Source organism: Electrona antarctica (assembly GCF_951216825.1).
Source record: "Electrona antarctica genome assembly, chromosome: 5".
NCBI lineage: Eukaryota > Metazoa > Chordata > Actinopteri > Myctophiformes > Myctophidae > Electrona > Electrona antarctica.
In genome coordinates this window covers 36,302,969-36,326,333 of record NC_136810.1, presented here as the reverse complement: position 1 = coordinate 36,326,333, position 23,365 = coordinate 36,302,969, and the positions used below count along the sequence as shown (strand labels likewise).

The following is a 23,365-nucleotide window of genomic DNA, read 5'->3' as shown; positions in this document are numbered from 1 at the left end:
ACATTTTTTTAAAGAGAATGAATATCCAGCCACTCTCCGTGGAAGGGCCATGGTATTTGTATGGTCAATGTGACCTTTCTCCATACCCTCTCAGATTAGGTGCACCACATAGAAAATTGCGCTCTTGCTGCAGTCCATAAATCATACCAAACCATTTTTCCCCTTAAAGAGGTATGTAAATACCAGTGTACTGGCTAGGTAAACAACACTAACCCCTGATACAAATAGCTTGAAAATTGAAGAAAAGCACCTTATTTTTCAGCTGAAATTGCTTTTGAAACCCAGTTCTGGCACATAGGATGAAGGAGCTATGGAATGATTTGTGCTGGGGGAATAGAAAATGGGTTGATGATAACCACACCCGACACAGTTCCTGTGTTGGGGACTTCTTGCAATGATCAAAGATATCATTGATGTACATTATTTCCACGAGGACTGCAAATGCACGTGTATCTGAAGTGACATCCACCCCCATGCACTCACAGTCTATTTACTTCTAGGGGGCAAAGGGCCTCTGCCACAGTACAGCTCAGGCCAAGCTTAACCAGTCAGCCCTGCTACTGGACAGAACCCCATGGCCAACTTTCTCTTTAAACATTTGAGATACTTTCTTTGCTGTATGAATTAGAAGTTATTATACATGTCGGTAGAGCTGTCGCCACACAGTTCTCGGATTCGATTTCCGCCGGGGATGCTGGGGGTGTGTTCTCTCCTCCGCATCATCGGTGTCCATACCCTAGGTGGGGTTGGCGAAAGGGCCTTTCTGTGAGGTCTTTGCATGTTCTCCCCATGTCCCCTAGGGTAGGCACCCCCACAAAAACATGCAGTAATCCTCGTCTCTATACTGCCTCCCCCTGGTCAGCTGCAGCGCCTGATGGAGAGGAAAGGAACTGGTTGGAATAATGTGTTCCTTCCACGTGCTGGAAGGAACACGAAAGGAATATAAATTAATTTGATGCCGTGTAGAAAAACTAAAATTAATCAAAAAGGTCAACTAAAGAACAAGATATTTTGTACAGGATCTCCTCACTGGTCAGTCGGAATACATTGAGGACTCTATCTGGAGCACTCATCCAATGTCACTATGACTATGAATGTCAATGTCACTATGACTGCATGCACCTCATGGCACCATACATATGATGTAGCACCAGAAAGGCCTTAAAAACAAGGCTGCTACAGACATCCCAAAACAAACTGGTCAGGCTACAACTTGGGCTCATCTAACACCTGCTCGTTTTGCTAAAGTGGGATGGCTCAGGTTATAGGCCAGCACAGCAACTTGTAATGGTCCTGGTCCAGAAGATACAATGCAAAAAGACCCAGATTCGGCTCAAACAAGGGGTTACATGCCACCAAAATGTGAAATGCGCTACCAACAGTACATAAGTGTGGATTACTCTCATTCAAAACCACTTTAAAAAAGCACTTACAGGTGGCTGCTTTTCGGAACCGGCCCCAGTAAAAGTCTATCACCATAAATGCCCTCCCCGAACTGTTTTTGCTTTTGATTAGTACTCGTTTATATGATTTGTTTTGCATAGTATTGTATATTTAGTCACTAAATGTTTCAATGAATTGAATACACAGGACCTCAATGGAAACAAGCCATAGTACGTTCTTGGGTTCAATCCTTTTAGCATTGTATTAAACTGTACTCTTCTGTGCTTTTTTTCAATCAATCAATCAATCAATCAATCAATCAAAAAAGCCTCAAAGAAGACTGATTGACTAATGTTTCATACACTAGATTGGAATAGTATTAAATTAGTGAACATTTCAAAACAAAACAAAATGCAAATTGTGCAATGCTGAATCTTATCTTCTATTCTTATTAGTTAATATGCGGCGGTACTGTCTGACACGAGGGAAACGACAACCTCAAAGTATAACAATGGGCTGAAGTGGTGCCACGTCCCTGCGCTACATGGTGGGTTGCTGGGTTTACAGCATTTGTGGCACATGTGGCGCTTCCTGCTCGTTGGTCTGTCTCCTTGGTGTCCTCGTCCATGTGGAGCTGGACTCCTCTTGGCAGAGGACTAAGACAAAAGGGTATTCATCTGGTCAGCATGTTAACCAAGCATAATGAGACAGTCTGTATCCTTTGGCCCACCCAGCGCTTGTGTCTTCAACGCCAAAACAAATCATGGTCAGTACAGAATGCAGCGTGCAGAATACTGTCTGCAGTTGTTGGTTTTAAAATACAAAATAGCAAATTGCTCATAATAGAGTAGAGTACAGGACGGATATTTCTTGTGTCATATATTTTCCATTAGAAACCCACTTTATGGCCTTTTTTGGCAATGCGGCTGTACCTACATTGCCCTGCAATCTGTCTCTAGGAGAATTGCTGGACGCAACTCGTGATCATCATAGGGACTGCTCGTTCCCAGCATCTGGTACAAGCTGGTGCAGTCCATGGTATCACCAGGATCGTAGTCGCACCATGGCTGACGCTGCTTGGCAGCACACGGCGTCAGACTGTTGAAGAGTCACCCCCATCGTGTTCTAAGCAGCGTGCGCGGGCACCGCAGAGCGAACGGTTTCATTTCAGCATGGTGGCCCACTGATGCTTGCAGTAGATCCCCTGTTATCTAATCAAACAGCACTGGTCAGTTATGATGCCAGCTCCTAAATCCACAGCCGTCTGTAAAGCCGTGGGGGGAGATTAAGCCACTACAGCGCCAATGTCCTACATTCAAAGACGACTTCTTAAGATCTCTCGTTTTATTTTATTTCCTGGGAAGAACAATTATCCATATGAAACAAACACAGACAGACACACAGCCTAAGGTAAGAGTCCTTCATGCTATAATGGAGCTATCACAAAGACCACACAGCTTGCATTTTGGAAGAAGACTTGATGCATTCTAAACCATCTTTGTCTACGGCCACTAGAATATCTAAAATGAGGCTTGAGCCCCAGTGGTTGCTGAGTGTTGGAGGATGTCTTGTGTGTTGCTAGCTACATTCTGTAGGTGCCGGATTACATGCCACATCTCCAATGAACAGGAGAGGAGAATGAGAACTTGCAAAGAAGAAAGTTGGCCCAAGACATTTCTCTGTCCCTCACTTGTGGTCTGTACCTGTACGAGCCCTAATAAGACCATGGGCTATTGAATTGCGCTGCTGTGTGGGTGCACTTCATTATGACCCAAGAAGCAGAAGCTCTCACATAGCAGGCAAAAGAGCTCTGGGCACTTTTTTAATATTTATATCACAGGCTGGTGTGGCAGTAATGATATTAGGGAGCTGACGGAATTCTCCACCCAGCTGGACATGTTAATTGAGAAGGCAGGATTTAAAGGCAAAGTTCACGTTTGTGCAGATGGTGGGACAATGCATGATGGCAGACCTAGGTCAGTGTCATTTCCGAGCTATACCGTAATGGCAGTAGTTTTTTTTCTCTCTTCTTCCTGAAGTTTGACACACGGTAGTCCCTGAGGTCCCTACCGGTCTTCAGGGTCTGTGCCTTTACCTATGTGCCCTTGACAGAGGACTACATTTTCTAGTGGATATTGTCTAAAATTACTAACCCACACAGCACACATTTTCAGGGTTAACGCATGCTCATGTGAATCAATGCACGTTTTAGAGCATGCATTCTGTTTGGGGCTTAAATAGCCTACAATGAAAAGAAGACTTTTAATACAATTATTAACATTATTTAAGCTTGCGGGTCAGTTCCAAAATAGCCTAATGTAAAAATAATAATAAAATAAAATAAAAATAACCCATAATTTGTTTTAGTTTTTTTATTCAAAAGGGTTCGATAAAATGCGGTTTGATTTGGCTATTCCTTTCTCTCCGTTGTGAACAGCTGTGAGCGCGCTTGTACAATGGTGGACATCTCTGCCCCGAGAGAAGCATACCTGAGCATTTATATACCCTTCACAACACATCCCACAGAACAGGAAGTAATTTCACTGGAGCCAACTGCCGCGGGGACGGAGTTTATCTCCTGCAAATGCCTGTCCCCTCCGTAAGGGACCTGTCCAAACACATAACCGCGCCTGTGTGGTCAGTGTTGTTATGCCACAGTGCTATTTCGATTTTTGTTTTGAATAAAGCTTCTAGCTTTCAAGTGCTATTAATATTGCCCATGGATTAAAGCAAAATAAAATCTCACAACTGAAAAATTGTGTAAGGCCAAGTCCTATTATGCGATGTGTGAAAGGAGCCCTATACCCACACTAGCGCAGTTTCCTAAACTATTAACACAATATGTAAAATGATGTTTTAGTAATATTGTTCCTGTTCTACAGTACATACTGCCAACCATGTCTGTGAAGAAATCCAAGACCATTAGGGTTTATGGAAAATGCTTCTAAACATATAGTTTGACCACTTCAAATGCTCCAATCTTTCAAAATGAATAACCGGAAGTAGCCTATCTACAAGGTCACATTGTGCCTGCGCATTGATAGCTTATAGATCTAGGCTATTTTCACTGTGCCACATGCTTCCATAGAAGACATGCTGGCTTCTACAGTATGTACTCCAAAAGACTGAAATCAGTCGTGGAAACTGAGAACTTTAATCCATGATTACCACTACACAGTGTTACTTTAACCATTTAAACGCTACTGCTTGTTAGTTGACTGAAAGTCTCCCATGGGTCTGTACTAGGCCCCCTGCTTTTTTAACTTTCATATCTTCAGAGTTAAACTAACACTGATGATTTTACTGTGGTCATTGTGTGCATGTGCATTATAATGACGTAAATACATTGCATTATTGGACAACGTCTTGGAAATGATATCTACACCAGTTCTGAGCACCAGAGCAGCACTGTTGGGAAATCTAACAGATGGGCTATCTTTTAGAGAGATGGATACTGTCACACCCAACATCTACATCAAATTAGAGTACTACTCAGGGAGAGTCCATCCCCCCACTCTGACCATACACCGGAAAGCAGGTGTCTGCTTAATAATTTGGTCAAAGATCAGTGAGTTAAAGGTTGAGGCCAGGGGCAGAGAGGGCTGGGGTCATGCTGGTGGCAGGGGAGGTGGTGAGACATGATCTCCCCAAGTCTGGAAGAGCCAAACCCCAAGGTCATCCATTAGTGCTCTGGCCCGTTGGCGCTGGAAGACCCACAATAAATTTACTGTGCACCCTTAACCCTTTTAATACTCACCGTGACCCAGATGAGGAGATCAGCTCCCTCAGGGAGGGGAACATTACATTATTAGCACTGTGCATCAATTGACAGCTATTATATTCTAAAAAGAAAATTGTATTACCAGTGACTGCTTAAATACATGAACACAAACATTAAACTGAATTGTACTTAATATACACATACTGTATACAGTATATCATATTTCCCCTGCAAATTGGTTTAGTTACTTGAGTTTAAAATACAGTATATTATCAACAATAATAAAATTAGCATACTAGAAAACAGTCTGCTTCACTGTTGAGTGACTAATAATGTGAATGAGATTAGATCTTTAATCTCAATTATTGCTAGATGTTTTAATATCCACAACCCGTCCCATGGCCATCTATAATCAGTTTCAAACGCGCAGGTGATATTGTCAGTGCCTGACCAAATTGTTAAAGAACATTGAGTTATGACCGATCATTATCTGTACTTTCAAACAATGTGCAAAATTTCCACATGTAATGTGACACATTTTCTTATTTTAATAAGAGTGGAGAGGCTTTAAGACAGGAGAAGGAAATGTCAACAGTGTCAACCGCACCTCTTAAATAGGAATCTCCTATGATCCCATGCTAGCCTACTCTGTCAGACCCTGCAAGGTGTCAAGACTGCACGTCAGAAAAAGAAATTAAAGTGACATAGTGTTGACAGGAAGAAAAGACATTGCAGTTTTCGCCCCTCTCAGGACAGCGGCAGAGCCATCACCCTGGCTGAGACACAGGCACTAATGAATCAAGCAACACCTGAACTTCTGCAGTGCAGGGGGACTTTTGGCCAGGGGCAGGCTTATAGTGTCATTGATAATGGGATCCGGTATGGGACTGCTGTTGATTTCATGTCTGCCTCAACCTCTCCCGTGGCCTGCCACTTTGACACGGGTTAATTTTGACCCTGGCTCCTAAAGACATCCTGTTAGAAGGTGTTGCACATGTGTAAGGTCTTCATATCTCTCCTTTTAGCAGTCTACTCTGAACGTCAGACACTAGAGCACTAGATTAGATTAGGGAAAGGCAACATATATGTTTGTAATAACGTTGGCATCAGCAGACGCATGGCTATAACTAGATAAGGTGCAATTCCATCCTTTAATAAGACATCCCGGGATTTATATCTTTATATTATTTATATTAATAACCTTTAGTAAGAGTGTACACTACAGTATAAGACACCACAATTGTCATATAAGTAGAAAATTTTACCAAATCTGTTGCTTAGGTATATTTGGTATATTTATGGCAATGAGATGTATCAGAAACCTAAGTCATATCAGTAAACTGTTAATAGTAAAGAGAACAGTGGTTTATTCTTCTCAAGCCAGACATTGCACAACATAATTATGTCAGTTGAAGAGCAGGAAATGATAAGCACTAATTATATGAGTTTGTCTGATTTCGCTTAGCTTAAATGAACAGCTTAGCATACTGTACATGAGAAATGTTCTGCATGACTAGTCTAGTTACTGGATAGTGTATAATATTGACTTGGGGAAGAAAAAAAAACACTCCCATATACAACCCTGTGTGCACATCCAATTTCCATTTGTGCGTTGAGTTTGCCGTCTTAGGCTGTCTTCCCTTTGACTCTCCCCCTCCCTTTGCGCATGGCTGGTGGCTCCTTTGTGTGACCTGTTCTCACACTGTTCCATCTCCACATCACGCAGCCAGCCTTTCACAGCAGCAATTCAGCAGCAACAATCACACACTCTCGCCTTAAAAAAGACCCCTTGCTCCCTTTGCCAACCAATTAAGGGCCATCTGGGCTTGGATGCAATAAGAAAGCTATTACATTTCACAACAATTTTCATATTTTATACAGTATCTTTCTTGATGTGAGAAGTTTTTAAATATTTGGAAGAAACAAATGCACCTCTCCTTGCTTGCTGTGATTACGTTTTAATTCCTGTGCAAAACAAGTTGGGGTGTGTTTGGGGGGGGGGGGGGGGGGGGGGGGGCAGCAATAGAACACCACACTGATGAATATTGTGTTTTTTGTTAATTCATACAGAATCTTGTGGGAAGGCCAGTGCAGTTTAAAAACATGACAGTCGAGGCTATTGCTTTTGAAGCTGCCGTGCAAGTGTGTGATTCCCGATGAACCTGAGGTCACAGATTCCCAGTGGCTGCGTAGGGCAGGGAATGGAGAGCAGCATGGGTTCAGGCCTTGGGTCACTGGAGCTTCAGAAGTGGCCGGCCAACTTGGTCCCTGGGGGGGGATGATGGTGACGGATTCACTGGTGCTTTCTCAAGGTCCGCTGAACCCTGCAGCAAAGACTCCCAACTTAGAGCCTGCAGAAAGAGGGGAGCGCTCCTCTCATCTCCAGTTCACAGAACTCCAAAAGAGAGGGCCCGATCTGGAAGGGCTCCAACATGCCTCAAGACACACAAGAATCCAGCCACTACCTCACAGTGGCACTGCCAAACCTCATTTACTTGCACTACTTCCACTTTATGATATGCAGTAGGAATTAGACCTGTGACATGGCACAGTAACGGTTCATTTCTCCTTTGTACTGATGTTTTGAACCCATGTGAAGTCGAGACGGATTTCAAAAAAGAAAGTGAACCATTTTTTCCCTCCTCCTTCTCACATTAACTAAGTTGAAAGGTTAACTTGCCCCTAATCAAAATGGCAGGCCCGTTGGCATGGTATATCCCAGCTGTGGCCCTGGCGTGGTTTTTTTTTTCCTTCTCCCCCTACATTGTTCTGGGCAGCACATCCAAGAGCTCTTGCTGTGTTATGTACTTAACTGAGGTCAGGGTTGTCATTATCTGGGTCTTGTTGGCACTAAGGCAGCCTCCTCTGATGATAGGCCTCCCTTTCAGACCTGGAGCTTTTAGCACTCCCTAAGAGTTAACCTCTATGAAGACCAGGCAATCGACCACCTGCAAATGCAGCCCAGGGCTGCAGCTCTGTTTAAAGGAGTATGGTTTATGACATTGTACCACCATGTGTGCTGTTCAGTCTGACCTTTTGTAAGTTTAGCACAGATGCTTGGTGATTTACCTCTGATCCTTTTTTTATTGGGATTAGCAAAGTTTATATAGAGACAGGAGACCGATGTTGAGTTGCTAATTAGGTGGCTCAAAATGATTGGGTGGCCTGCTGGACCATGTCGTCCAAAGACAGGGAAACATCCAACGCATCGTGTTGATGTGCAGTCTTTCGATGGCACATCCGTAATACTGAAGCTCTTATTCAAGCTGTGCACATTACGAACTGGCCTACAAGAAACAAAATTAAGCCGGATTCCAATATGCTGTACTGTTGCTGATGCTATGCTTGCATTGAAGCCCACACAGACATAAGTGTAAATCTTTTATAGAATCTATCTTCACATGGAGTTTTATATACAAAAAGAAGGTCTTGTTTTGTGCTCTTAGCAGGGTGAACACTTCCATGTTCATGTTCTTTAAGGAACTATTCTGCAGAATATACTGATACTGATATTTCATATCTCCCCATTTATTTTTCTCTCTTCTCTCTCTAACATACAAACACACGATTACACATACACAACACCTCTAAAAACTGGATCTCCCCCCTATAGCAATTTTGTCAGAAGTTGACAATGTCTTGATTTAGTTGTCTGGCTGTTCCGGCCAGTTTTCCCTGCTGTGCTAATGTGAACAGGACATCCCGCTGGGCGCCAAAGAATACCACTTCACGGCAGCCGCATAGCTGGCAGCTTTTATTTATGGCGCTACCGAAATGAATGGGTATTAGTGTCCAAACATTTCACCATGCTCCTGCAGTCGCACACAAAAGCCACTGATTTCCAGCAAATCTGCACTTATTTTATTCAAGAACACTAAGCCAGAGAATGAGCGAGAGAGAGAGAGTGTGAGAGAAGACATTTATAATGACTTAAAAGACCTCAAAAGAAGAATAGCCGTTGCGTTTCAAAAGGAGACAGAAATTGAAAAGAAAAGAGGGGGGGGGGGGGGGCACCTCAATTTCGTCAAAGTTTAAATTGAAAATGTCTCTGTCCCTAAAATGACTAAAATTACATGTTCCGGTGTGATATGAATGTACCTCGTCGGCAATCACCCACATTTTTGTGTTAATTTTTGCTTTGTACCTCATTATAGTCATGTACTGACCCATATAATATACTGATTTGATTGTGTATGAGCAATAAAAAAATCCACAATTTATGTTTTGCTTTTGTTAACATATTTAGTGTGTTGTTCTCCAGCAAATGGTGTGTAGTAGTTCCCATCATCCAGCGGCAGCATTGATGGCTTCCTGCAGGCTTATCTGGAGGGAACAGGCCAAGGCAGTGCAGAGCAGGGACTCTGGTCCCTTAGCCTGGCGTTGCCCTTCCGCCTGGCCCCACTGTCCTGGACCTCATCAGCACAGAGTCTGCCTGTCCCCTTGTCCCTGCCACTCACCCCCCCTGCTCCTCATCTGTCATTCCTGCCCTTCTGCAAACACACTGGGCTGACATTTTGAAAAACTCTGGCATTCACCCTCAATATGGATTTTGGTTGATTATAGCTTTCTGCCTGTGAAGATTGCACGTATTATTGACTGTGCTAGTGCGGCGACTATTTGCACAGCTTTTCTCCCTCTGCATCGTGCTGAAGTCCAGCAGTAATACTGTATACTCCTAGTTTCTCATAACCTCTTTCTATTATCCTTTGCTTTTTTCCACTTTTTTCCATTTTCTTCTCCAGTCTGTTATTCCCGTATATTTTACTAATCCCCTTTGGCCTAGAACCTTTCTGTGGGCCACCAGAGATCAACATTTCTGCAATGCTCCGGTCACTGATGTCATTAAGATTGGGAGCTGATACACTAGATGTCTGTTGGTTAAATGCCCCTGGCCTGAACTCCCCACTGTGCCCTAATTCCAAGCGGCAGTTCTGTTTCACTTGCTGCATAATAGCCCATAAGGTTAAAGTTCTGCTGCTTTTGCTTTGAATTTACATCTTTCACAGGCCCTGGTCTCTTGTTCGTAGCTGCCGTCTTTTTTTTTTTTTACTTCTTCTCTCTCCTCTTCCTCTCCACATTTGGTGAGGCTCACTGCCTTCGGGCACTGAGGCTATTTGCACTGAAACTCGCCTGACGTTCTCCCACACAACCAAGCATCTTTGGGGGGGTCAGAGGAGAGCAACTTGACTTAACAGGTCAACACAAGTGGGCTCCGCCCTTCTCCAGAGGGGAAGCCATGGAGCCCTCCATTAGGAGCTGACCTCCACGCTGCACTGTTCTGGCCCCAGCTAGGGTATCACATGGCTCCGCCTGAGACAGGCTCCTCATTAAAGCCTGCTGCCCGTCCCAGGATTAGGCCTTTTCATGGTTTATCCTCCTCTCTCTGACAACTGACAATGGACTGGGATAGACGTCTCAAACAGAGTGCGTGTGTGTGTAAATCATGGAATTATAATTGCTCTTTCATGATGAGAATATTGGAAAATCTATCTATATAATAATATATATATAATCTGAAGAATTAATTGGGGTCCATTTTCAAGGGCACATTGCTACAGTATGATTCCAAGAAAATAGAAGGTATAGTAATGAGACATTTCAAACACGACGACACGCAGCGCCTATACCCTCGCAACTCTTTTCACGCACGCATATAAATCTGCACATACACAAAGATACACTTCTCTTTCCTGCCTGCCTGCCTTGCTTGCTTGCCTGCCGTCTATCCCCACCACCGTGCATTTACTCCGACTTTTGCTGCACTTAATACACAGCGGAGCGCCTCCGTTTGCTGCTGTTGTGATGTTTTCAAAGAGCAACCCCATTAACAGCGGTGTCCCACTGCCTGCAGACCAGCCATAGCTGCGCACGGGTGTGCAGGTTACGGCACGCCGAAGCTGGGGCACCTGGCACGGAAACCAAGATGACACTGCCTCTTTGCGATGGGTGGGAGGAGGAGGAGGAGGAGAGCCGGTGATAGCGCGGCTCACGCAGTCAAGGCAACGATGCCGCTATCTGCACTGAACACCGAGTCGCAGTCATGCCTGCTATTTACACCACAGCGCGGGCTGTTTTCATTATTCACATGTCATGTGGTATCATGGCATAAAAGAGACTTCTCTCCTTCATGGTGGAGGGCAGGTTATGGCTGGCTCTCAGGTCACCAGGCTCACAACAAGTGGAGGGCTTTACTGCCTTCAAAGATACAAAGCAAACCACACAAATGGAAGAAAACATATTTCCTCTGAAATATATTGCCCATGCTCTGTAGAGGTAGGTATACGTTCTATGGAATGAAAAAACATAATCTAATATCTGTATATTTAGTATATGTTTTAATTGATTATTAAAATAATCAGAGGAAGAAATTACCACCTTTAAATCATTGGTTGTAATTGTGCAATAACTTTGTTTAAAAAGAGAGAAAAAATAACTCCTGCCTAATTATAAGTGTGAATTCTGCTGTCATTTGAATACGCAGTGAACTCCCCAAGATTCTTCACACCAGACACTACTAAACACTATGTGATAAGCATAGGTACATCTAAAAAAGGTGTTAATGAACTGTTGATTTAATGCTCTCCTTTCTATTTCCAAACCATTTTCATATCATGCTGCCATTGCTGTCTCCAAAAACAAACGTGCTCACCTGGTGTTATTAGCTTTCTGTGCACTAGCATTAAGCAATATAATCAGAATGTCACTGAGTAAATTGCCATAGCATTGAAACTATTTTTAAGATATGTGTGCCATATATATTACAAATCACATTGTTGAATATGTTGGTAGAAGTTGAGTGACATTTCATTCCCTTTCAAGTCGGTCCTTTAAATGTATTAATTGAATTCTGAAAACGTTTATATGATATCACTTATATGGTCTTCATGTAATCGTATTATTTGTATATATATTCAAGTAGACCAAATAAAAAGCAAATGCACGTTATTAATTTCCTCTGTAAGAACCCAGAAATACATTTTTGGAGATGCTGTCAGAAAGACAGGGGAAGAGCCAGAGAGAAGAGAATAAGTGAAACTCCGTTAGTGACACAATTAAACTCTGGTAATGAGGTCAGACATCAGAGCCAGTGCAAGCGATATCATTACACAGTGCCGAGTGGACGGACCGCTCCAGCTGCCGTGCGCTCAGCATGGGATAAGACTCACAGTCCTGAGGGCAGCACTTTTTACTAGGCTGACCCCAGCCTGCCACCGGGGCACCAGCCTACCGCCCCCCATGGGGGCCTCAACCCCCCGAGCCTGGTGCCAGTGCCACCGGCGGGACAGAGGAGAAGTGAACTGAACTGCCACGCGGGATGACAAGACCTCGCGGGCTCTCCATTGGGAAGCGCGCTAGACAGACAGGCACCAGCACACAATCTACCCCTGTTATGTGTTGCCATCTATGAATTACTGGGCTCCTCTAGTTCTGTCAGCTCATTTGTAAAAATCAACTAACAGTGACAAGGTGATGATGGGAAATCACGGCAGTGATTACTGCGCTGCATTCTGACCTGTTGATGGTTGCGATATTGTTGAATAAAAACACAAGTTCAGTTCACAATTTCTTCCTTCTCGGAAAGTGAGTTTTAGTTCAAGTCGAAGTTCACAGTCACAAACAAGATTGAAATAATGAAACATAGGGATTGGCAGTGGTCTCGTTTTCGGTAGCCTTTTGTCCCGAGCCTCGTTTGCAAAGTCCCTGGCAGGAGTCGGCTTAATTTGTCTTTTCTTATTTGGTCTGCTTGTGTGTTTTTGTGCTGTTCTCTTTTTGTCTCCCATGATTACTTGGAGAATATCATTATGACATTCAGCAGCAACAAGAATTCTTCTGTTCTAATTCGTATCAATTAGTAGGAGACGGTAATTCAAACTGACTGCGGAGTGTATCTTGAAAGGCTTGCGAGGATGTTATGGCGGCAGCAGCACTATGCAGCCAAAAGCCACCCTACTACCCCTTTCTTCCCCATTTCTGCCTTTCAGTCCGCAACAAGGGGCTCTGAGCGAGGGGGACAATGCCAGTTGGAGCCAGTACTTTGATAATTAGTTATTGATTGAGAACAATGGCACTGCGTACACTGTCGTATTAGCTAGACGCCAGTAGGTCGCGACACCAAGAGCAGCCATCAAGAAATGAGGGCCAAAACATGTCTGACTCCCCTAATAAGATATTCCTTCATGTTTTTCTCTTTCATTTCCCTCTTCTTTTTCCTTCCTCAGGCATGTTAGTGTTTGGGCTACATGGGGTCAAAAGTATTAATGCTTGTGCACAAACGAGCGCCTGATGAAGGAGAATTTAATTAGAAAGAATGCCCACTAAGCCTGGAGCTCTCCATGCTACCTTGCTCTGTATTTTCTCCTTCCTTCTTTTACCCCTTTTTTTTGCCTTTTTTAAAAAACTGTTTAATGGACTTTTCAGACAAGTCAACAATGGTCATTTGGAATTGTCAGTTTAAATTTGCATGCATATGCTGCCAGTTTTAGCATTGCTGTTATTTGTATGGAAACACACAACGTGTAAACTGAAATAAGCATGAAAATAGCATGAAATAGCACTATAGATCAAAGACCCCAACCTTCTTGCATTGTACAGTCACACATTGTAGTTAGTCTGTTGTATTGTTTAATAAGCATTATTTTACACCATAACTGATTGGTTTCAGTCGTCTGTGTGACAACAGCATGATCGTGAGCGCACATATCGACAGTTGCGTGTTAGGCTGTTGGCTGACACATGTCATTCCAGTCCAACCTCTAGCTTGAGACGACGCCGTGTTTACACATAACAGAATATCCTCAAATAATCGGCAGGGTCTCATTGCCGAAGAGAAGCGTGTCAATGGTGTCTGCGATGGTGTGAAAGAAGCCCCCCAAACTCCCTTCCACCTGATCCGCGGCCTGTAAAGACGCACCTGGCATTAAATAGACAGGGCAACTGAACAATGGAGGACTGACAGGATGGACAGCAGGGCAAGGCTCCGCCATCACCGCGCTGACAGGGAGGGGTCTCGGAGGGTAAACTGCTTTGCTGGAACTAATTAAACAGATGAAGTTATGACATGAATATGCAGATGTTGTTTACATTTTACCATATGGTATTATTTCAGGTAATAACGCACAGGAGAGGCTCCCCACTCATTAATGTGAAGGGATGGAGTGAATGCGGTCTGTCTAGAGACACGCAGAGCGTGTTGGAGGAGGATGTGATCTGAGTGTCACATTTGGACGCCCGAGATCTATTTTCTTTCACCCAATTAACATACGTGTTGATAGCTATTACTATGATGAAAACTATTAGTACATTGGATAGGTGTTTTGTATTCAAAGTACAAAACCACAAAAACATCTCGAGCAGTGATTAAGTTTGGGTTGGTATTTTCATAACATGTTTATGCAGTTACCTGCCCGCAGACCTCTACAGACACATGCAATATAACATAATTCATTTTCACCAATGTTTAGTTAAAAATGTGTTTCATGGCTCCCATACACAATATTCAGAGGTTCCTTCACCTGTTCTAGTACAACTGGATCTACCTTGACTAATAGTCTTGCGTTAATTGACTGTATTGGCTTCTCCTTTCTCTTCTTTTCTCTCTTTTTTAATTACATTTTATTTTTATTAGATTTTTGTTGCACCAGATACCAAAGTAAACTCCACTTCTGAATCTCTAACTTGGCCATGTGACGTGATTGTCATTCTGATGGTTTTAGCTCACAATCGGTTCAACGTTTGCATCTCTTGTCTAAAACTGTCTGCACAGATAAATACTCCATGCACACACTTTCCATTTTATTCGGCTTCTCTCCGTCCTTCTTTTTTCCCCTTGCAGAGTGGTGGAAGTAGAGCACCCTGAGTCCCATTTCCACGGTTTGCTGTGTGCAGCCGGAGTGGCTGCTGGGAGGTTAAGAGGGAAAGGGCCGGCGGAGTCGCGTTTAGTGAGGAGTGTGGGATCATGAAGGCCAGCTGGCGGGGTGATGGGGAGCGTAATTGTGCCCGCTGTGTGGATAGGGTGGGTGGGGGGGGGAGGGTTGAGAAGCCCTGGAAAAAAGAGAGGGGAGGGGACACCTCAATTACCTGTGCTCCTTCTGACCCTGCACTCCCTCTGTCTCTCCCTCTGAGGACAGACCCGCTGTCTGAGGGGCGGGGCCTATTTCCAGAGGCAGACACACACATCCCCCTCCTCCTTTGTTCAAGGCCGTGTTCGTTCCTTTTCCTAAGCAACATAAACTTATTGCCAGCAACAGTCTTCCCTCGCGTGCATTGTACAGTGCTGCTTTGTTTGTCATTAAAAAAATATTGTTTGTTTATTTTTATATTTTTTATTTTTTATTATTTCATTTTCTGTCAAGTATCGCCATTTGATCACATGATATTATTAGTTTAAAGATGGCCAATAAAATAGAAAATAATATTTTCCTGAACAGAGCAGATTTCTCAAGCATATTCAATAGGGTTACATATGCGTCTGTCACAGTTTGTTTTGGAACCAGCGCTATAAAGACTAATACAGTAAGTGACAGGGACTGGTGTTAAAATCAATACTTCACAGGAGTGTGATGTCTTAATAAACTCTCTGTGTTGCTCAGACAGGGATGCCAGACGTGTACGAGGAGGACTACAGCGCGGGCCATTGTGTAGCTGTCACGTCTGGCCCTCAAAAGCAGATGAAGCTGTCAGATTATTAATATATTTATACTGACAGGCCCCAAGTCCACCCCGGTACCCTCCCCTTCTTTCAGTGTCCCTCAAAAAAATATGCTCGGCTTCAAAGACAGAGGCCAGCGGGTTGGGATGCAAGGTCACGAGGCCAAATACATTTTGAAAGCGAATTCTCTTCCTTTTGCAACCTGTTTTTATTGCTGTCGCTCCCTCTTCTCTGTGGCGACCATTCAGCTGAAACTTAGGCTGAATTGGCAGCAGCTTTCAAAGCGCTTGGCAGCGTGGTGATCCTCAGGAGCTCTCAGCTGACATCTCTCTGGGCGCGTCTATGCTCAGGGGTCAGCGCCGGCACTGACTCCCAGGACCCACTCACTCAGGCGCTACCATGAGTCAGTCCCCGAGACCGAAATTAAAATGTGAAAAGCTGCGCGACTGAAGGCATTCCTCGCCCCCCATGGCATTTTTCCTTTCTTTGTGACAGTTCCTCTGAGACTGCTTTTTCTTTCATGTCCACCCCCCCACCCCCTTTAGATTATTTAACAACATGCGAACGGAGCTGTCAGGGAGAGACATGCTTGATCGACAGAGCAGGGGAGTGTTTTAGTCAACACGGGGTTAAATTCGATTTTCTGCATGTTCAGTGCTGTAGTCTCGAGCCAGTTATTGCCTTAGCTTGATGTTGTTTGATGGATCAATTATCCATTATAACATGTTGTGAAGCTGAACATAAAGGCGACTATGACACCTGTCACAATCTTCTATTAGGGTAAGGAAATTGATATATTTCAACGACAGCTAATTTAGTCTTTGTTTTGAATCTCATAATGGGGGCAGTATTTGTAGTCCATGAAGAACTGAAAGTGAAGTATGACTGAAAGTGCACTCGAAATAAGTACCCAGACAAGAGCCATTAATTTGATAATTCTCAACAAAAACAGAGTGGGAAATATATATATTTTTCTTTCCATAAAGGACCATAAGACTGTTCTCTCACAATCCGTTAACGTTAAAGGTGGCGAGCATGGGTAGCTCACCCGAGAATGTCAACCACATACTAATTGTAACATCTCTTGTCCGATTACGGCCAGAGACCTGTGATGCAGGTCTCTCTGGCGGTCTCTGCACTCGCCTTTCTAAATTAAGCAAACAAACTGCCTAAAATCCTTTAAAAATATATATTAAAGCCAAGGGTATAGATAACCCTGCATAACATATTGTTCCAAGAAATGGCTACATAAAAATAATAATCCGTTTTCTAATGCTATAACTCTAATAACAGATGTAGGAACCAACCACACCAAGCACACCTACAAGCACCTCAAAGTTACTGTGACCAATGTATGACCTCTGTTGTACATACCGTTTTACAGCTGCTGCTATTCTTTGTTGTTCGAAGTAGGCCTAATTGTTTTTTGGCTATTGACGCTATTCTTCTTTATTATTTTTGGTAGTTGTTGTTTTACTATTAATGCTTAAAGGCTGTGCGGAGGTACTCAAACCAAATAATTTTACTCTTGTGTACCTGTACACAAGATGTAACAATAAATAAAATTAAATAAAGTCTTCAATCTAGAATCTGTAGTACTGCCACATAGGATTCAGCGATTGTTCGTTTAGAGGTGATGTCAGCATGGCCCTGCTGAAGTAATATTGTTGTTTTTGTTGTTTTTGTTAACACAGTCACAAAAATACAATCAATATGATATGGCACGGATTCTAGCATAAGCCAATATTTGGCTTTTTATTTGTATTTATTTTTTGGTTGTCATAGCATCACTCCACCAAATAATAAAGCAAATATACCATCTAGGAGGGTCAATGTTGTGCAGAGCTGAATAGATAGTGATATGCATGTCAGTAACGTGTGTGTGAGAAAGCTGCGTGGGAGCGTCTTATCCCGTACATGTGTGCATATACTTGAATTTGCAAGTAAAGAGCCTTATTGGGATTACCGATGCTACATTCTAGTTTGTATCATAAAGAGAGGGAAGGAGTAGATGGGTTTCTTTTTTTTATCCTTCCAGGGATTCATGGGAGCTCTCTGTCAATGGTTCTGAGTTGAATTGCCTTGGATAGCTCCCCCTCATTCCATGGAATGATCTCAGACCTAATTTACTGGGCAGCTCAGGGATCCAAAGCATACAAGGCTCTCCCTCTGCATAGAATGTGTGAAATAGATAGAGCACCCATCCCTCAGATGTGCTGAAGTAATCTTCAGCCAGCGCTGGTCCAGCAGGCCTCACCCCTAAAGGGATTGATGCAGTGTCAGAACCTTTGGCTCCGGGGTCACCCTCTCTTCTTGCCTCACCAATCTGACAAAAGCTGAATTTCTTTCCCTCACTATTCGTTTCTCTTTTCTCTCTCTCTCCCCTTCTATTGAATTCATCAGTGAGAGCAGAGCCGTGAGATGTGAGATGTGAATGAAACATTTTCATTAGAAGGGAGGAGAAATCCCCCGGTCAGAGACGAGGCAAGGCCGGACCTGATCTGAGCCAATGACATCCCTGCCAATTCTCTTCTTCCTTTTTTTTTCTCCTTTTTTCCGTCTTCCTTACTTTTCCCAGCTGTCACTCTGTGCGGTATGTGGCAGGCTGATTGAAATCAGCACTGTGTCAGGGCCGTCATATCTCCAGAAAGACATAAAACATGCAGAAACATCAATAAGCAACAGGCCGCTGACAGGCGGAGGAGAGATGAGGGGAAGGTTAGGACTCTGGGGGGACGGCACGCTGTTGAAGTGTCTTCTCCAGGCTTCACTGAGACCCAGGGAAGACAAGATAAAGTCTATCAGGTTATCGCCTAGTTCAAGTTGCTTCTCGGACAGCAAGGGCCACTGGGACACGGCATGTCAGAAGATCTGTGCCTGTGTGTGCGAGCGTGTGTGTGTGTGTGTGTGTGTGTGTGTGTGTGTGGGGGTGTGTGTGTGTGTGTGGGTGGGTGTGTGTGTGTGGGTGTGTGTGTGTGTGTGTGTGTACATTTCTATGCATCTTCGTGAATCTACTGTAAGTGTTCATGCGCTAGTGTTTTAGAGACGGAGTGAATCGCTACATGTCACACACAGTATGAATATGAGATGAATGTTACTTTGCGTTACTTTGTTACACAGTTAGTGTTCAAATGTAAGCAACCCGTAAGTTTCCAATTGTATTTGTACACTCAAGAGTTCCAGATGGATAAATTAACACAATTATCAGAGCCATGCAAATGTAACCAAATGGACCCATACAAATGGATAAATGAACACTGAGGATTTTACTTTGTGACAAAGCTCGCTGTGGCAGAGAAATCTATATCGATGTCACATGGTGTATATAGGTGATTTAACTGATAATAATGAGTAGAATGATGCAGAATAGAAGACATAATGGACCTGTCCAGTTTGACATTCTCTGAGTTAAATTAATGTTTTTTCCTATGCAGTCCATTTTTTGCCATTCTTTTAGGTCTTGTCATATACATAAAAAACTGTATTGATATACCGCAATAACTGTCAGCTATGGTTTTGAAGGGAGAGATAGCGATGCCCAAGAGATGCTTGGCAATTTTCATTGTGTATTTAAGTCACTAATGGGAAGCAAAGGTGATACTGTGTTAATTCACAGCCTGACACTACCTATTACGACTGCTAATTAGGCAAGTTTTGAGCCCAGAAAACTGCTGAATCCCTCCTTTCGCTGGCCGAATAATTGTCATCCGAAAACCCTAACCTACTGTACCTGTTAAGAATTTTGATAGTGGACAAATCACCATTTTTTTACATGACTGTGACATCTTTAGTATGCCAGTAATTAGCATGGCACTGAACTCAAGAGAGGGGGTTGTATCTTGGCTCAGGTTGAAGTTTCTCCCAAGTTAAAATATATTAGTATTATTATTATTTTACCCCCCTCCCACCCCCCTGCCAGTGACAGTGAGGTGTCGCGGACGGGCTGCCATCTGCATATCAAATGTGACGTCCATTATTTCATGTTTGCGTCTTGCTTCTATCCCAACGCCTCCCAGCAGTGCCTGCGTGTTCCTTCTCCATCTGCCTCCTGTCCATTGATCAGCCTTCCAGGGCATCAGTCTGTTTAACATCTGCTACAAGTTCCTCCAGCTCAGGTAACTATCTAGCTGCTATCCCGCCGCCTATTGATCTTCATGTCCACCTGCAGCAACATCTGTTTCGGCATGTCTTTTGTCAATTCAACCAGCTACCTTTCACTTCACGGCTTGTTGGCTTTCGCTCACTCTCACAAAGAGAGTTAGCTCACAATACTTGTTAAACTGCAGCAGGAAAATCCTGAGTGTTAATTCGACTCTGAGAGTCCCCCCCCCCCCAAATTGGACCCTTACGGGTCCATTTGGTAGACTCAGAGTCATATTTGTACACTCGGGATGGAGTTACACATGGATGAATGAACACAGGTTTTTACTGTGCAGTGTTTGTGGATGCTCCAACAGTCAATTATTAAGTAGTCATTAGGAATCGTTTATGAATCAATTCACAGTGAATATTACAAAGGAAAGGCGTTGGTGAAATTTAACTCTGAGTTACAAGAACACTGAGGAGTTTACTAGTACAGGTGCTTCTCCTGGAACCCAAATGAACCCATAAGGAGCAATTGTTACACTCTCATAATTAAATTAACAGAGGATTTTACATTGAATTTATGTCATGAATAGGATAATGGATATCTTAAATTTAACACTAAGCTGCTTTTTGTTTTTGTACTTTATCAGACAGCGTAGTGCAATTTGAAGGCTTCAGTGGCTCATTCAGACAGTTATTGCAGTCAAAACATTGGCACATATAATGCACAGAACAAATGTATCAAACATACATATCACTCATTTATGTAGTCCAATTTATCTACATTATACAGCCTCAAGCTATTATATTTACAGAATAAGAAATAGTCAATAAGCCCAAAATTGCAAACAATATATTGAATCTAAAGACAAAGAAAAAAAGATGTATAGTTAATCTACCTTTCTCTCGTAAATCAAGTTGTAAATTGTCATTTCAATAACTGGAACATTTTTATATTCTGCATGCAGTTTCAAATAAAACATTGTTCACACTGTAAATGTGATTATATCAGGACAAGCATGGACACAGGAAGATGAGGCTTTCTAGAACCCTTCACACGGGCAAATGGTGCTCATAGGAAATGTCGTTGCACTGTTTAATTTGCTCTTTTGTAATGACAGGGCGTAGGTTAGTTAATTTCAATTTTTGATTTCAAAAGCTATCAAATACAGCTCAGATGAGAAATCAATTTTCCCAGCTGCCCCGGCTTTGTGGTGGAAAGCTCTCCTGCCATTGGAGAACAGACTGTCACATGACCCAGTCAGGGATTAGTTCAGTAGGCCCATGTTGCCACCACCTCAATTACAGGCTGCCTCTTGTCATTTACCTCTATAACATCTCATTCTCAGACACAACTCATATTTAATTCATGAAAGAAAGCCTGTGCAAGAGGAATTGTAATATAAATTGCCATAGAAAATGTCAGATTGAGACTGAAACTTTTTCTTTTCTTTTGTATTCTTGCCACATGCATTGTATAGCTCCCCTTAATTTGTGATCAACAAAGACAACAGAGGTTGTCTGATCATTTGAACAGCCTTCTACAAACGCCATGCAATCTTTTTGCAGTGAAATCATCGAACAGCACGATGTTTTGAAATCTAATGAATGACAAACAATGGCATTACATTAGACATGATGATCTCTCTGTAAAGTCCATTGTTTTAATTTCACTGTCTAAACATGAATCTGTTGGTTTGAACTCTGAAAGTGTCAGAATTCAGCCATAAGGGTTTGATTTTAAATTGGAACATTAACGATTTTGCTGTATAGTCTTTAACCACTTAATCCCTATTTCAGAAATAGCTGAAGTAACCTTAAAAATGTTATATTGCCTGTAATGACATGCCCTAAGAAGGAACGCCAGGTTTAAAGTGGTTAAGAGGGAAACTTCTTGCCTTTTGTAGGTTGCTCACATGAAACGTCAGTTTAGATCCAGTGTAGTCAGCTTAGATCCAAACCTAATGACCACAATGAGCCAAAACAGTTTTATTGACACAACAGTTAACAATAGTTTAAATATAAACTGAAACAAAGATTACACAAATAATTTGCAAGTGATTTGTGGTTTATATCCCCAATAGGCTGAATGATTTAAATCCATGTTAATGTTCCCAACATTTTGTTTTCTCTCAAATATTACTTCCTGAGACGTGCTTATAGTTCTCTTACCATTGTATATTCGGAAAACTGCCAAATAGGATGTATTAGATGATGTAACAAAGTATAGAGGAGACAATTCTGCATTGTTTCCATGACAACTGTTTGGGTGAGGCCTCCAATAAAAGCAACCTCAGCTGTCATCTATTCACCTAAAAGCTTTGTAATTGCTCTCATTTGCATACTACAATTAAGTGTGTTAGCTCACAGTGAGAACAATCAACCTCCACTAAAGACTGGGGATAGTATTATTATTATATCAGTGCATTTCTATAAAACGAGGGACAGTCTGCTTTTAGACATCAACATCGAACTCTCGCTGTGTTTCCAAGTTACTCCCCTGAACGTACAGATTTTTCAGGTGGTTAATTTGTAGGCACTGTTCCTATTGCATGATATGTTTCTGTGTTTTTGTATGAAAGGCAGTTCATTTACTGTAACATACAATTTACTGGACTTTTGCCACAGTTTAAACTTGAAGAGAAGAATTTGGACTTTGTCACTTCTTCTTTGTCAAATCTCACTGGAGTCCTAGAGACAGAATCACAGTGAGAGTCAGTGTGAGATGGTTACAGGTATTAACCATCATCACACTTTGATTTTCCTCCCTCTCAGGTTCACCCAGGCTGGAATGAAGAGATCTTGAACTCCCAGACAAACAAAGAGGGACCGTGGTTCAGGTGGATCCCTCTTTGGACCCACAGGTACACAGCATAGGCGCCGGAGGGGGGGTGGTCATTTGGGTCTGAATGTCCCCGCACTATTGGGGGATGCCTGGTCCATTTATTTCTTTATTTTTCGCGACCGGCGCTGGTGCATGCCATAGTCTAGCACGTTTCCATTTTGCTGCGTGATAGTATTGGCTGCATATGTGCAGTAACTGCAGTTGCTCTTAGTCTCAACTCGATCAAGGTGTCAGACGGGCTAATACAAAACAATGTGAGTCATAACGTGCCCCCCCCAAAAAAAATAACAATAATAATAATGTCCCCACACTTTTTACGTCCTGGCGGCGCCACAGTCAAACCCAGAGTGTTCGTTTAGCTCTGAATGTAAAATGATGGTCCACTTTGACACTTTCCGGGTCAAGTTCAGTGTACACACCTAGGCCATGCTCATACCCAGCTCCCCAGACCCCCACCCCCAGTCACACATGATTCGTCTCAACAAATACAGGAATCAAAATTCTGTCACTCATAGGAAATCGTATGACAAATCAAATCCGTAGCTTTTTCCATTTCAAGTTTCCCTGCAATGTCCAGTCCAGACTACCCATCACAATGCTCATCTTGTTCATTTACTGTGTTGATATTTTCAAGTGCTCGTACAGTACAGCATTGAACACAGTGATGAGAAACTGACATGAA

The 23,365-nt window shown here is 42.8% G+C and overlaps 1 long non-coding RNA gene across 1 annotated transcript in view; it reads left to right on the top strand.

Annotated features, from left to right (window-relative positions):
• LOC306923847 overlaps positions 1-23,365 on the top strand; it is a 128,191-nt gene that overhangs the window by 68,244 nt on the left and 36,582 nt on the right. The window contains exons 3-4 of the long non-coding RNA XR_013790111.1: positions 19,772-19,867; positions 22,614-22,702. This is a non-coding gene — a long non-coding RNA (uncharacterized lncRNA). The remainder of the gene's footprint in view (positions 1-19,771; positions 19,868-22,613; positions 22,703-23,365) is intronic.